General features: G+C 43.3%; 1 protein-coding gene across 4 annotated transcripts in view; it reads right to left on the bottom strand.

Annotated features, from left to right (window-relative positions):
• The window catches only part of CHST11 (carbohydrate sulfotransferase 11), a 307,020-nt gene that overhangs the window by 227,262 nt on the left and 67,221 nt on the right, over positions 1–12,537 (bottom strand). The gene's annotated exons all lie outside the window — the stretch shown is intronic.

Here is a 12,537-nt window from a genome sequence, read left to right as displayed (position 1 = left end):
GTAACAGAAGGGAAGAAATGAATAAGAGGAATTCCCAAGAGAGATCTCAGGCAGAATCCACAGGGACTGAAAAGAAGAAAGAATGAGGGAAAGAAAAAATAAATCAACAATGACTTCAATCTTTCTTTGCAGAATTTTCCCATCCTTTGTCTCCATATCACTTTATCTTTTTTTTTTTCCTCTCTCTTCTTTTCTTTGGACACAGGATCTCCCTCTCTTGCCACAATCATAGCTCACTGCTGCCTCAAACTCCTGGGCTCAAGCAATCCTCTTGCCTCTCAAGTACCTGGGAGTACAGACATGGACAACAATGCCTGGCTAATTTTTTAATTTTTTGTAAAGACAAGGTCCCACTATGTTGCCCAGGCTGGTCTCAAACTCCTGGCCTCAGGTGACCCTACCACCTCAGCCTCCCAAAGTGTTGGGATTACAGGCATGAGCCACCATGCCCACCCACCACATCACCTAATCTTTAAAGACAAATACCATGGTAGAAAGAAGGAAGGCCACTGTCTTTGAGTGATTCTTCTCCTAGGAGGAAAATGTCACTTTCTGATACAGTATTTTAGAAAGGAGAAGGGAAAAGATGAAGGTAAGTGTGGCTGACGGAAAACATGAAAGCTGGCTGCAGCTCCACTAAATTAGCCTCACTGGGATTTATACCGAGAGAGTGGCATCCGGCTTCCCCAACACCTTAATGAGCCTTAAATCCACGTGAAATTTCAATGAACCACCTCTATCCTGAAAAGCTCTTGTGAAACATCTAAATCGTGAATCAGGGTCTACAGCATGAATCCATTTATATACTCAAAGTGCTTCTAAACCAAAAGAAACTTGGCTCCCACCACCTTCATAAGGCCACAGATTTTGAACTTACCATATTTTGGAAACCCCAAAGGTGAATCAGGAGGCTGGATATCCAGACTGTAGCTTTAAGAAGAATTCCACGGAGATTCAAGGCATCTTCAGTGGAAGTTCACAAAAGTGAGTGGAAAGAATACAACAAAATGAAGCAAGTGCTTAACCTACATTTCAAGATAGCTAGACTTTTTTCTTCCTTCCGTCACCTTTTTCTGTAGTATGTCAATGAAGCTGCCAAGTGGATTTACTAAGACTTTATGCTCTAGTCTCCTTAAACTGTCAGTGTCCTCACCAGCTTTAAGATCCATTTCCACCACACAGGAGCTTATTGTAGGACTCTAGTTACATTGCCAACCTCTGGGTATAAAAAGGTCTCAAGACAGGGACAGAGGTAAATCATGCAATAGAACAAAGCACAAGCTAACATGGGCTAAAATGGAGAATAAGGGGACCAAATAAGAAGTGAGGACGTGGAGGAATCTATAGGCTAACACCAGAAATGATGATGGTCATGATGATTATAATGATGGTGGTGGTGGTGGTGGTAGTGATAACTAACATTTATTGAGCATTTAACTCTTAGATAGATACTGCAAGTCATCCCCAATATCCCACCTCTCTTTCTTATACAGTAATAGTGCTTTGAGACAGAGTCTCGCTCTGTCTCCCAGGCTCAAGTATAATGGCGCAATCTCAGCTAACAGCAACCTCCACCTCCCGGGTTCAAGAGATTCTTGTGCCTCAGTCTCCCAATTGGCTGGGATTACAGGCGTGTGCCACAATGCCCGACGAATTTTTTGTATTTTCAGTAGAGATGAGGTTTCACTATGTTGGCCAGGCTGGTCTCAAACTCCTGTCTTCAAGTGATCCACCCACCTCAGCCTCCCAAAGTGTTGGGATTACAGGCATGAGCCACTGCACCCGGCCTGTAATCATGCTTTTTAGCTGGACATCCAGCTAAAGACTAAAATTTCCCCACCTCACTTGTGAATAATGTGATCACATGATTCAGCTTTGGCCCATGAGACGAGACAGTGCTGTGAGTAACTTTTCGGCCATGTTGTTAAGGGAAAGAGGCATGCCTTCCATATCCCCTTTTCCCTTATTGGCTGGAATGCAGAAATGATGGCAGGAACTGGAGCAGCCACCTTGGACCAGGAGCTGGAAGGCATATATTGAAGATGGCAAAGCAACAAGCTATAGGAGGCTGGGTCTCTGATCATTGTGAAACCTGCAGAACCGTTCTTAGGCCATCTACTCTGACCATGTATCACAGAGAAATCAATTTACATCTTTTTAAAGTCAACATTATTTGGGGTCTCTCTGTCAAAGCAGCTGAATTCATAAAACAAGTACTGGGCTACATGTTTTACATACATGATCTTATTTAATCCACACACAGCCCTGTAAAAGAACCAAGAGAGTCAAGTCACTTGTCTGAGCTCTCAAAATAAGTGGCAGGGCCAGGGATGGAAAAAGGCAGCCAGATTCCAGAGGTTAGCATACAATGTCTCCCTGTCACATAACAAGTTGACCTAAACCAAGGAAGGAATCTAATAACCCCCAAAAATGTATGCCAGACCTAACAATCTCACCAGCAAAGAGTAAGTAGGCACAACTCCTTAGTTACTCTGGTCTCCATGTGCTCAATTTGCCCTCATCTCCTTCCCCAGCCTCAGGGAAGCTCAGGTAGAGATTTTCCACCTCTCTATTTAAATTGCATTTCCTTCACAGGGTCCGCCTGAGCACTAAGGTAAAATGAGAAAGCTGTGGACACAGCTATTTCTTGATGGCAGCCAGCTTTCTCTACACTAGACTGAGGTCCTACTTGCCGAGCAGTGTGTTCATTGAATCTCTACATTTCTTTATTCTTCTCACCTCCCTTCCAAAAAGTAAGGCTGCCCTCAGTGGATTCAGTGGTATGGCACAACTCAGAAAGAATTGCAAAGTCAGTCCTGGGGACATAGCAGCACAAGGAAATACTGTCAAGTGCATTGGATCGAAAATGGCCAGGTCATCCCTCTTCTTTCCCAGGGTTTTAAAATCAGAAATAACTAAAAGTCTTGATAGCACCTAGAGCAAAAAGTGAATTTAAAACTCTCTCTATTTGAACACCAAAGGAAAAACAGCACAGTCCAGTGCACTCACTAGCTCTTCTTATAACCTGACAACATCTTGGAAAACTCCTCCAGGTCTCTTTTTCCACATCTAAATAGTGGCAGGTGGAAGAACAGCACTGGCCACCCGGTCCCCAAGCTGCAGGGGGGCCCAGTGAACTCATGATGGTTCTACTGAACACAGTTGTTGTTGAACAATTTCTTCCTACCTTTGCAAATGAAGAGTGAATTAAAGGAGGTTTCATTTTCTCGCCAGTTTCATTGAAATGTTACTATGTGTGCTGCTATAAAGACACATGCACACGTATGTTTATTGCAGCACTATTCACAATAGCAAAGACTTGGAATCAACCCAAATGTCCATCAGTGACAGACTGGATTAAGAAAATGTGGCACATATACACCATGGAATACTATGCCAACATAAAAAAGGATGAGTTCGTGTCCTTTGTAGGGACATGGATGCAGCTGGAAACCATCATTCTCAGCAAACTATCACAAGAACAGAAAACCAAACACCACATGTTCTCACTCATAGGTGGGAATTGAACAATGAGATCACTTGGACACAGGAATGGGAACATCATACACCGGGGCCTATTGTGGGGAGGGGGGAGGGGGGAGGGATAGCATTAGGAGATATACCTAATGTAAATGACGAGTTAATGGGTACAGCACACCAACATGGCACATGTATACATATGTAACAAACCTGCACATTGTACACATGTACGCTAGAACTTAAAGTAGAATAATAATTTAAAAAAAAAAAAAAAAAAGAGAGAAATGTTACTATGTGATTGGGCACCTAAAGAAAAATCTGCTTTGGAGTGTCAAGGCCTGCCAGAAATGATCTGGAGGCAAAGAAGCCTATAGCTTTTGAATCTTCTTGCTCACAGCTGGGCTATGCCATCTCCCAGATGAAGCTGGCTCAAGTTTACTTGAAGATACACTTACCTGAAAGGGTGTTGCGATGGTTAGGTGGGGCACATGCTTGTTTGGTATACAGAACGTGCTCAGTAAATACTAGCTAAAATTACTAGTGTTATCATGGACATAACCATCATCATCTGGGACATACCTGTGTGAAGCTATTAACACCCTGTGGAAAATCAAGGTTTATCATCTGATATGGTTTGGATCTGTGTCCCCACCCAAATCTCATCTCCACTTGTAATCCCCACATGTCAAGGGAGGAACCTGGTGGGAGGTGACTGGATCATGGGGCTTGTTTCCCCCATACTGTTCTCATGATAATGAGTGAGGTCTATGAGATCTGATGGTTGTAAAGTGTGGTACTTCCTCCCTTACTCTCTCTCTTGCTGCCATGTAAGACGTGCCTTGCTTCCCTTTCATCTTCCACCATGATTGTAAGTTTCCTGAGTCCTCCCCAGCCATGCAGAACTGTGAGTCAATTAAACTTCTTTTCTTTATAAATTACTCAGTCTCAGATAGTTCTTTACAGCAGTGTGAAAACAGACTAATACATCATCTTTTCTAATAAAGCACTAAGTTGGGGGTGGTGGGTAGCTTTCTAAGGAAACAAAACAACAAAGGGTAAGTCTTAACTAATTCAATAAACACAGATGAACTAACAGGCTCAGAGCTAGGTGCTATCTCTACCCTCAAGGTTCTCAGAAGTATACAGAAGGCCCACATCTGTGGGGAGGGAAGAGAGAGAGAGAGAGAGAGAGAGAGAGAGAGAGAGAGAGAGAGAAGGATGGTCTCAGAGGGCCTCACAGAATAGGTAGCCTAGAATTGAGTCATAAAGGATCTGTAGTTTCTCAGGCAAGAGAAGAGATCTCTGCCCAAGGTCAGAAAGGCAGACAGCAGCCAGAGACAAAAGACCTCCTGTGACACTCCATGAGGCTGGAAATGTACCCTATCGGTCAAGGTAGCCATGTATATTAACCCACTCAGGCTGCCATAATGAAGTACCACAGACTGGGTGGCCTAAACAACAAAGTTATTTTCTCACAGTTCCGGAGGCTGGAAGATAAGGTGTTGGCAGGTCAGGTCTGGTTTCTCCTGAGGCCTCTCTCCTTGGCTTGCAGACGGCCACCTTCTTGCTGTGCCCATCAGTCAGACTGGATTAGCGTCCACCCTAATGACCCCATTTTACCTTAATCACCTTTTTAAAGGCCCTATATAACTCTGAATAAAGTCACATTCTGAGACATTGGGGGTTAGGAATTCGTGGCGAGACACAATTCAACTCGTTACACCATGAAAGAACTGGTGGGAGGAGAGCCATTTTAGAAAGAGTGCCATGTGGTGCTGAGGAGAATGGAATTTGGGAGGGGAGACTAGAGGCAGTCAGGCCGCTGAGGACCCAGGAAGGAGAACATAGAGGCCTCGACAACCCGGGAGAAAAGAGGACAAGGTATGTCTTGCTGGGGTTGGGCCATCTTGCTCAAGACTCAACCCCTTGTTATTCACTGCAAATCCCTGCCATCCCCTGTGGGGAGGAGTCCACTTGTCTGTGTGGGTTCTCAGAACAACCCTTCCCTGGCTGGGCCTGATCACACACTCCCAAAACTTGCCAGGGTTCTCAGAACCCCCAGAGGCTAAACATTTCTACCTGAGGAGCAGAAATAAAAACAAGACTTGCAGTGGGTTGAGAACACGAGTCCAAGGCCTGAGAGTCAACTCTTCAGAGTGGAAGAACTGGTGCTCTGGTGCCCCCACTGGCCCATCAAGCCCCCTCTAACAAGCACCCCTCACAAATAAAGCCCCAGCAGGAAGCCCATTAACACCTCACAGGGGCAAACCTCAGGCCTGGAGGAGAAACTTCAAAAGACATCCCAGCAGCACAACATGCCAGAAGGGCCATCAATCAAGAACACCATCCCAGGAAGTAGCCGGCTGAACTGGGGAAAAGAGTCAGGCACATAAATTAAATGTCCCTCAGCCCCTATATGGAGCTCAATTTATTGCGATAGAGGCCAACTGGGCTCCTTAAGTTTAAAAAGGATCAAGGCCTCTATAAACAGTATGTAGAACTACCTTCCATGGAACAAAAACACCAAGAGAAATTCTCCCTTCTTTTCTTTTCTTTTTTTTTTTAAAAGAAAATGATCCATTTGTGAAAATAATTCCCATGACACTGAACTCTTTGCCTCAAGTGTTACATAAAAGTCAACTCATTGGTCAACCCTTTAAAAAAAAAAAAAATAAGTCAGATACAACTACCAATTTGCCTTTCTGATTTGTTGAAATTAATTTCAGAATAGGATTTTCTCCTAAGTGGGGTGGCCTGCCGAAAAGACGTGCTAAAAACCTAAAATCTAATTCGTGCTAAAATTAGCTGAAAATCTGAATAACTGTTTATAGGCTCGACACTCTCCTCCCACCGCCCCCCTACACATACAAACCGTTCCCACCAACCCTTGAACTGCAAAAAACAGCTTGGTAAAAATCAGCAAAGATGCAAATAAGGGCTATGTGAGAAACCTTACGATTTCTCAGGAGACTGTTAGTTGTGTAATACCAAAAGGCATCACATATCTTATTTCCACAGAAACCCTCCAATGGCCAATATTTGGTTTTCCTTTTTTTGTTAACTATCTAATCTCTTTGCCCCTAATAATAATCAAAACAGCACTTACTACATCCCAGGCCTTTGCTGAGTACTTTGCAAATCTTTACTCTCACATCATTCTAATAGTAATCCTCTCAGGTAAATACTGTTGTTATTCCCATTTTATAAAGAGGAAAGCTGAGGCTCAGGGAGATTAAGTAATTTGTCCCAAGTTACACAGGTAGAGAACAGCAAAATGGAAATCCAAACCCAAGTTTGTCAGACCTGAATCCCATGCTCTTAATCATGAATTTTAATGGTCGTCCTCATGCTAATTCAAAAGATGATGGAATCCTCTGCTTCCCAACTGGACTTTCAGTAAAATATATTTAGAAAGTGTTTGGCATTTAAACTTACTTAAGGTTCAAAAAGTGATTCTGAAGAGTATACACTGTGAGGTTTAAAAATATCTCTTAAGAATTAGGAGCAGTGGTTCATGCTTGTAATCCCAGCACTTTGGGAGGCTGAGGCAGGAGGATCGCTTGAGGCCACAAGTCCGAGGATCACTTGAACCCAGGAGTTGAAGGCTGCAGTGAACTATGATCATGACACTGCATTCCAGCCTGTGTAACTGAGACTGCCTCTTAAAAAAGAAAGAAAGAAAGAAAGAAAGAAAGAAAGAAAGAAAGAAAGAAAGAAAGAAAGAAAGAAAGAAAGAAAAGAAAAGAAAAAAAGAAAAAGAAAAGAGAAAAGGAAAGAATTTCATTGGATACCTTACTTAATAAATTACAGTCATAAGATTTTATCTTTTTTCTAGATTGTCGTTTCTTCCCTCTTTTTCTGTTTAATAATACATGCACTTACACTATGCTGAGTTATGCAAACCATGAAATCCAACTCTAGAACTTGGGTTTATAAAAACAAATCAAAGTGTTACAATGGTTGCATGCTTTGCTCTGTTCACAGAGATGAGAACCAAAACAAAATAAAAATAGGTATGTGTCAAGGAAGAATTTGACTTAAAATTTAGGAAAACACCCTGCACCCCAGACTGTAGGTTCCTTGAGGTCAGAGATCCTGTCTTATTTGACTTTTTATCCCCAAAACCCAGGACAGAACTGGCACCTAACAGGTGCTTGATAGCCATTTGCCAAAATGGAGGATGGATGGATGGATGGATGGATGGATGGATGGATGGATGGATGTGGGGAAAAGAAAGAGATCAGCCTGTTACTGTGTCTATATAGAAAGAAGTAGACATAAGAGACTCCATTTTGTTCTGTATTTGAGATGCTGTTAATCTGTGACCCTACCCCCAACCTTGTCCTTGCAAGAGACATGTGCTGCGGTAACTCAAGGTTTAATGGATTTTGGGCGTGCAGGGTGTGTCTTTGTTCCTAGAAAAGCTAGGTATTGTCCAAGGTTTATCCCCATGTGATAGGATGAAACAATGCTGCTAAAAGGTTTATCTCAAGGCACAGGATTTTCCTTTAAACTTATTCCTGTCACAGAGATCCTTGTTCTTATGTCTTACTGCTGATTTCCTCCCTAAAAACGATCCTATTGTCCTGCCACTCCCTGATCTTTAAGATGGTAAAGATAATTATCTATAAATACTAAGGGAACTCAGAGACCCGTGCCGGCGTGGGTCCTCTGTAAGCTGAGCGCCGGTCCCCTGGGCCCCCGCTTGTCTTTCTCTATACTTTGTCTCTGTGTCTTATTTCTTTTCTCAAGTCTCTCGTTCCACCTAACGAGAAACACCCACAGGTGTGGAGGGGCAGGCCACCCCTTCAGATGGATGCATGAGTGCATGGGTAGAAGGGTAGGTGAGTGGATGGATGAATGGAAGGAGGGATGGAAAATGGATGGTAAAGTGGACAAGTAGATGAATGGATGGATGGAAGGATGCTCATACCAATGGTTAAATACTGAAATTCTGTCAAGAACTCATTCCCCATAAGTGTCTATGTCTGTTTTCTGGCTGGATATGTATTTTTAAACAGTCCATCCTAGATTAGGATAAATGAATGAACTAGCTGCAAAGCCCACTAGCTCTTTAAGGGTCAAATGCAGGCCACTACTGAACTGTTGCCTTCCCCAGGACAGGCAGACAAACGCTAGCAACTGTACACTCCACAATTGCCCATTTAACAAACATGGTGAATGCAAATAATTTTTCTGGAAGTCTGCCCTATCTGTTGGCACCAAAACCTATTTATAATCCTCTCCATGTGTCCTTCCTATTCTCAAGTCACTGTGGTGGGAAGTAACATTTATTCGCAAGAAAAATACTTTGGGTCACTAACAAATCCATAAAACAAGCCTTGCTGCAGCACCGTATGACTCCAATTGAGAGGCAAAAAAAGAAAACGAAAATATCTGGCTTTCCTGAACACTGCAGCTTTGAGGTTGCCGATCAGAGCTTCTGTCTTTCACCCCAGCAAACACAGGGAGACAGGGACTTCTAAAGACAGGCTTTGTGGATAGGGTGAGGTGAAACCCACGTGAAATTCCAGAAAACCCTTCTTCAAAGTGCCTAGGCACTGCAGAGTTCCCAGAAGACTAAAAAGCAGAAAGAAAACTTATAAACAAATAATTTTCCATGTTTAACACAGAGAGGGATAACAGGTAAACAACCAGCAAAAATGCTGAGTAAACGCCAGTGTTCCAACAAGCAACAAAATATTCCTTTTACAGTAAGGGTGAGACTGCTCTGTGGTTTTACAAAAGCATTTTTACATAAAATAGTATTTCACTTGAGAAAACTAAGGAAAGGAATGTGAAGACTCCATTTCACAAACAAGGGAACCAAGGCTCACTCTCTAAGGTTCAATGACTTGCTGAAGGTCACAGAACCAGGAAGTGGAAATGGACAGGTTTCCTGATTTGGAGTTTTTTTCATCCTTCTCTGATATATTTCTCTTTGCTCAACAAAAACATATGAGGCCGCAGGTTGAGTGCCAGGTTATACCCAGGTAGATTCCAAGCTGGGAACAGATCCCATCTATATGACGCTTCCAGATGGGATTTAAGGATTGGAGCCAGAATTCAAGTTGGCTTCCCTCACTCCAAAGCATGTGGGTCCTCCAGGAAGCGATAAGAATTCTCCCAGTATTAAGCCAGCCAGAGGAGGAGGGACAGAGACAGAGAGGAGAAACCCCACCCACACATCTGGAAACCGACAGGAAACTGAATGTGGACTCTCACCACTCCATCTTAAAGCCATCTCAGAGATAAGTTTCTGCATCTGAAGGCAAATCCTATGGTGGCCTGAACAGATATAATCTGGTTGTCTTTAGTACTATGAAGAGTGCCTTTTTAAGAAGCAAATTCTCCATTTCTAATTATCAAGCATCACAGCTTCTCTTATTAGACTATTATTTTCTAATTGTTCCCCTTTCCTACCCCACCAATCCCAACAAACTTGATGTGAACAGAGCCCAAATCAAGCATGAAAAAATGATCAGACTGAAATCCTCAAGTCTCTATACCACACCACCATTTTGCCTTTATCAAGGATGATGAGAAAAAATAAAACCCATTCTACAGACATCCCCAAATGTGGCTGAGGATCCAAAACATTACAGAAGGAGCCTTTCAAAATGATGCAATAGGGCCAGGTGCAGTGGTTCACACCTGTAATCCCAGCACTTTGGGAGGCTGAGTCAGGAGGAGTGCCTGAGGCCAGGAGTTCAAGATCAGCCCAGGCAACATAGCGAGACCACCACCCCCCACCCCCCGACCAAGTCTACAAAAATATTGAAAAAAAAAGATAGAAAAATAAAATAAAATGATGGAACATAGGGCCCGGCTCTGGAGATTCGGATGAGTGGGTGGTCTAGGGGCACCCAGGTATCTGATGCTCATGCTGGGATTATTTTAAAGTACACCAGGTAATTCTGATGGTCAGCCTGCCTGAGAATCCTACACCAATACACGTACATACATCTACATCAGGCAAAAGGCTGTCTTAAAAGCGCGGACCTCCACATGTAGACCCACTAAGTGCCAAACACAAAGTGAGGTATTTTCTACGCGCCATACAATCTCCTATAGTCCTTACAACATCTGCAAGGGTGGCACACGGATGCCCATTTTACAGATTAAAAACAACACGGCTCAGTGAGATTATACTGATTTTCCCAAGTTTATGCAGCTAAGGATGTTTGAATTTCTAGGCTTTCCCAGGAAGTTCGCTCTGTGCTCCTAAACTGCATAGAAAAATCCCCTTCTGAGAAAAAGAGCCAAAGCAAATACTAAAATACAGAGATAAATGTATTGGAGAAGCTGGTGCCGGCATAAGGAATATCTTGATTTAATTTCACATTCTTGATTAATATAACTGGGAAAGAAATGCTAGTGGAAACAGACATCCCAATTTTATAAGCTCCAGGAGAGTCTAATTTTCCGGGCACAGAGAGGGTGATAAGACCCTGTCTGAGATTTCACCACCAAGCAGGAACTAGGCCAATGTCATTAGCCTGTAGTTCAGCCTGCTCCAGCCTGGGTGACCCATTCAGCAGACACGAGTGGGGATAAAGGCAGAAAATGCCCACTGGCAGGGAAACAAGATACGACTCACCAGGCTGGGGACAGAAGAGGCCCATTTCAATCGAACAGTGGAGTACACTCAAATCAACTTTCCCTCAGTGGGCATAGAATCAAAGAATCACTGTGGGATTCCCAGAGGAGAGTGAAGTACTTTGACGCCCTTATGCAGGACACCTCCATCCAGCCCTCATTCTCTCAGCAGGATACCATTTCTTCCCAGGATGTTTTGGGGCAGAAGCCAGATGCAGTCACCTTCCTGGAATTAGGTCAGAGCTAAGCATCAGGAGAGCTAGCTCTCCATGACCACCTCACTCACTCAGTGTATTCTTGAGCAAGTCATTTCACTTTGGGCCCGAGTTTATAAAATAAAGAGGTAAAACGAGATCATCTTTGAATTCCTTGCCATCTCTGACAATACACGAAACCAAGATCCACGGTCGCAACCAGGCTGACCAGACAAAGTCTGCAGGAAGATTTAATCCCAAAATGCAGACCATAAAGAAGGCAGAAAAACCAACCTGCGTGTAATCATATTCACCCAGGCTCACCTGTTGCAGATATGCATTGCAGAAAAGCACGCAGATAAGGAGAAAATAGTTATATGGGAAGGGAAAAGCTGGAGACCCAGAGAAGAAGAATGTTCACCTTCAAAGTCCCACCAGGGTAGACTTGAATACAATGGCAAATCTCCAAACCTTCCTTTGGATCTCCAAGTCATTCATCTACAAATATGTATTGAGCAACTTCACTGGGAGACAGGACACTGAGATCAGCTATTATCCTTATCCTTATTATGATTACTATTTAATTAGGGCAGCTGGGGAAATAAAGACATGTCTAATTAAGTGATGCTCAGATTCCCTAAATAGATTTTTTAAATCCACCATTAAGATTCAGAATATGTTCTATTCTTTCCCACTGGACTCACAGATTCCAAAGGAACATCAGGCAGTCGACTTTAAAACAAAAGGACCACAAGCCTCCAGGGCCAGAGAACAGAAGGGGTAGCTGCACACGCCACCGGCTGTAGACTGTCTGACTTCCTGAGCAGATACAAGCAAAGGCCAAGTGCCCTCAGGGGAATTCAAAAACCCCTGCCACCCCCCCTCCCATGCTGTGAGCCTGGGACAGATTTAGTTCCAGCCACAGAACACTTCACTGCACCAGCTTGATGTGCAGGGCTTATCCTGAACACGGCTAGGATCATGCCCCAGGAAAAAGATCCTATGAATGAACAAAATTACGCTATCCTAAGAATCCCCTTCAACAAGTACTTTGGAATTTCAGATGCTGGAACAACCTATCCTATAGTAGACTAAGAGGTTTGGGGTTTTTGTTGTTGTGTTTTTAAAAAGGGTTACACAAGTGGCTAAGTAGCAGCAGCAGTGGTGCTCCTCCTGACCACTACCCATGTACTAACCCACCCTTCTTATACTAACAACTGCTGCTCCTACTGGGCAAACTAATCACTAACGATTCGTCCTACTG

The sequence above is a fragment of the Macaca fascicularis genome, chromosome 11 (genome assembly GCF_037993035.2).
Source record: "Macaca fascicularis isolate 582-1 chromosome 11, T2T-MFA8v1.1".
NCBI lineage: Eukaryota > Metazoa > Chordata > Mammalia > Primates > Cercopithecidae > Macaca > Macaca fascicularis.
Note: the sequence above shows the minus strand (reverse complement) of the source record. Positions and strands in the feature narration are given on the sequence as shown.